The sequence below is a fragment of the Somniosus microcephalus genome, chromosome 5 (genome assembly GCF_052327205.1).
Source record: "Somniosus microcephalus isolate GS21.2 chromosome 5, FLI_Smic_1.0, whole genome shotgun sequence".
NCBI lineage: Eukaryota > Metazoa > Chordata > Chondrichthyes > Squaliformes > Somniosidae > Somniosus > Somniosus microcephalus.
Genome location: NC_140991.1, coordinates 121317641 through 121321696, shown reverse-complemented (window position 1 = coordinate 121321696; position 4056 = coordinate 121317641). Strand labels below are relative to the sequence as shown.

The 4056-nt window shown below is 41.9% G+C and overlaps 1 pseudogene; it reads right to left on the bottom strand.

Moving 5' to 3' along the window:
• Nucleotides 1–2320: 2320 nt before the first annotated feature.
• On the bottom strand, nucleotides 2321–3108 carry LOC147117284 (inhibitor of growth protein 2 pseudogene; annotated as a pseudogene).
• Nucleotides 3109–4056: the final 948 nt, after the last annotated feature.

The following is a 4056-nucleotide window of genomic DNA, read 5'->3' as shown; positions in this document are numbered from 1 at the left end:
GGCCAACATTTCTAGGGGGTCACAGCACCCACCCACTGGAGGCCCAATTCCCCAGCAGCTTGTGGCAGGTGGGCACCCATTGACTCCATGCTAATTAGATGCTCACCCCTGACTCGGCCTACTCCAGCGTGGTTAGCGCTGCTCGGCACAAGGGGACGCAGTCCTGGTGTAATTACTGGGATCGCAGCCCGTGGAATTTCAGGGCCAATATCTTTACATGCTTCAGGATGGTATGTACAGTCATTTTAACTGACGTATCTTCAATCAAACTGACATCAGTCAGCTGGCATAGATTATGGCCCGGCCCAAGTATATAAGTAATAAAGGCAGTAAAGTACACCATGTAATTATTCAGAATTTGCAGTGAGTCTAAATTATTGTCTATATTGAGGCTTTTAGTGCATTTGCATGAAAGATTTAACGATGCTTTAAACCTATGTCAGAATTTGCAAACTGGTGTAGACACTGCCAAATGAAGCTTAATGCCCAGAACTCCATTTCCACATGGTAGTAAATCAACATAAAAATTAACGATAGTCGGAATATTCTACTTTGATGTTGAAGAAAAGGCTTTTCTAACAGCTAATTTGTTGTAATGTCGTTCCGTTAAATTCTTTTCTTTACTATACCTACAGAATGTTTCTGCAGCTACCGAATGACACAAATTATACAGCTTGTTTAAGAGACATTTGTTGCTTTTTTTTGTTACTGTAAGTGAAACAATTTGCATTTCAAGCAGAGCTGTTTGTTTCAGAACAAAAAGCGAATCTTTGACGTGAAGAGTTGCATACAATGCGAGAATGGCGAAAACATAGCAGGCTGACATGGACTTGCCCTGAAGAAAACATCATCATCTCAGACACAAAACCTGTGCCATTTCGGCTTTGAAACAAATGCAGATGATATTTCAGCTGAAGGTATGAAAAATGTAGACAAAAAGTTTTTGTTCATTTTTAAATTAATGTCAGGGTTTTTACTCCCCACAGCAGTTGTGCTGAACTGAGAGTTTAATTAAAATTCATGAGATCTTAATTCTTGACAGAATTTTTCTGCAGCAATTATAGTGGTTTCATCTACAGTTGCTCTTCAATTTCTCATTTCCACCAGGGAATGAGCTTCCTTAAGCGTACAAAATATAAATATGCCTGCTTTTTCTGTTTTCAAGCTTTATCTTGCCCCATGTCACTCATTTTAATCTGTGTTCAGCTCTCTGAAGATCTGTTTTCCATTTTTCCCTGAAACCTTTCATTCTATTTAAAAAGATTTGACACATCATCTTGCCAGATGGCTCTAGATAATCACTTCACCGATAATTGTGTCTGACATTGTGTATGTCACAGCAGCTCCCTCATGTACTAGCTCATGGTATGAAAGCACAAAGTTATCTCAGGCCAACTCAGCCTTGGCATACTTTACTTATAGAATAAATCTAATCATTGAAACCTTTATTTTACAAAGCATACAGCATAACTTAATAAATCCCATTTTAAACATGAGAATAAATTATGTTCAATTTAAAAAACAATGTTTCACCCTCAATCCAGTTGATACCCCCAGACTAAATGCCAATTTCCGACATAAGAAAGCATCAAACAAGAAAAGGCTATTTGGCCTCTCTGTCACTGCCAGTGACAACAGAGTTGTTGCTGTAGCATCTGATGGCCTCTCTGACATCAAGTATTGGATGAGTTCCTACAGTTCAATGTTGACAAAACTGAAGCCATTATGTTCATGCCTCTGGTGCAGACTCTATCAATCTTGTTGCTTGCTTGGACTGAGACTTGACATTCTCTTTGTGCTATAGTTTGATGCTTACAGTTGAAGTTAAATAGTCTGTGTAGTGTATGTACCTTTAAGGGAAGAACTACTTTTTACAGCTCCTGTATACTGTAGTACCGGCAGTGACCACACCTGTATATAAACCCTGAGTAGGGATCTGTACTGTTAGTTTTAGAGTAACCCTCATCCAGTAAACACCTGTTGATTGTTCCTCTGCAGTCTCTGTCTATTTATTGAAGGACACCATACATCAAGATTCACGGATTTAACAGTCTGCTTATACCTGCAGTAGCTCAGCAGTTAAAGGCTTGGATTATGTCCCCTCACCATTTTCTATTTTACATTGTAAACAAGTTCATATCTGAATGTTTTATCTTATAACTTAAAGAGCCTTAAGTTCCAGTTCAAGGATGTTTTAGCATCCTTATTGCTCTTCCCTGAATCCTCTCTGTTACATTGTTATAGTATCACATCGTTTAAGCTAATATTCTTATACATGATGACAGAAGATATGAAAAGCTTTTAAAATGTGTGGCAGTCACTACCTTGACCTCCTATCTTTTTTTGATTTTTCTAAGCATTTGTCCATGGTCTTTTCAGTAGCACCTCTGCATTGTGGACAGTACCATTTACCTTTCGGCTTGTACGTTAATCTGACACAAGAAAAATGAAACCACTCAATTGGACATTCTTCATTATCACATCCGATCATTTCACCGTAAGACACCTGGTTGCAGAGGCAGTAAGAGGGCTCATTGGGATCGATTGGAAAGTCAATAGGGGAGACTTCCCTTTCTGGTCTAGCTTTAGAGCGCTTCTTTTTTTGCAGATTTTTGATTTCTTCTCTTTAGGCTGCTCCTCGCCCTCTTCAGTTTCATTGCCAATATGGCACAATTCACGGTTTTCACCATTTTTCTGTCTGCGCGGCCTTCTGGAAGGCCTTTCCGATTGAGCCACCTCCATTTTGACCTTCTCTATAGACTTCTCATGTTCAGTTGGGCCCTCAAAACATTCCGAGTGACTATCCATCTGCCTCGCACAATTCTCCACCTGCTCACTCATTTGCGTGACGATCTGAATTTTCTCATCTCCCAGCTCTTGGCTGTTAATTAATGCTCGCTGAAGATGATGCAGCGTCCATTTCCTTTGAGTGCTGTCCATTTCCTGCTCATACTTTTTGTAAGCATCGAGTTCCTTTAAATCTTCTCGGTAGCGGGTGTCGATCTCCCTCAGCAGGGATACGCTGCGCTGCAGCTCGAGGAGCAGTGTCTCCACGCTTTCCAAATAATCCTCCACGTTGCTCGACACCTTGAGGGACTGACCGAGCATGGTGGAAGCGATCGGGCAGAGGCAGCCCCAGCTGCCTCCTCCTCCTCACTCTCAGCCCCGGCTCGGTGGCCTCCTAAACAAAGTTGAGATTGATCTCAGTGCATCACGAGCTGACGGAAACATCACTGAAGATAGACAGCAACACCCCACTGGAGAACTGCCCACAAATCAAGAGTAAAAAAGACTTGACAGACATGTACCCGGAATGCTTCGATGATACAGTGGGATGTTTCGGAGATTTCCAATACCACATCACCATCGATCCAGAGGTAAAGCCCGTTATCCATGCTCCACGAAAAGTACCCATCGAGCTGAAGACAAAGCTTGAAAGAGAGCTAAAGGAAATGGAAGAAAAGGGAGTGATCGTAAAGGTCAGCGAACCCACAGACTGGGTAAACTCAATTGTGGTACGAGAAAAGCCAAACGGGCGTCTCAGAATATGTTTGGACCCAAAGATCTAAACCAGGCGATAAAGAGGGACCACTATCCCACCCCAATGCTAGAGGAGATTACGCCATCACTGGCAGGAGCCAAAGTTTTCTCAAAACTAGATGCCAGAAATGGATATTGGAACGTGAAGTTGGATGAGGAATCAACAACACTGACAACATTCAACACACCATTTGGGCATTACAAATTCCTGAGGCTACCATTCGGGTTAAAGGTCAGTCAAGATATCTTTCAACAGAAAGTAGACGAGACATACAGAGGCTGTGAAGGAGCTATAGGAATAGCTGATGATATTCAGATCTATGGAGCATGCACCTACATGAGGCCATGGAGCGTACCAGGAAGGCTGGCATCAAGTTAAACGCAGATAAGTGCATAGTTAAAGTCAAGGAATGCCAATTCTTCGGTATGATTTATACACCAGAGGGAGTCAAGCCAAGTCCAGAGAAGATTGCGGCGATTGCTGAAATGAAACCACCCAAAGACAAGAAAGAGCTG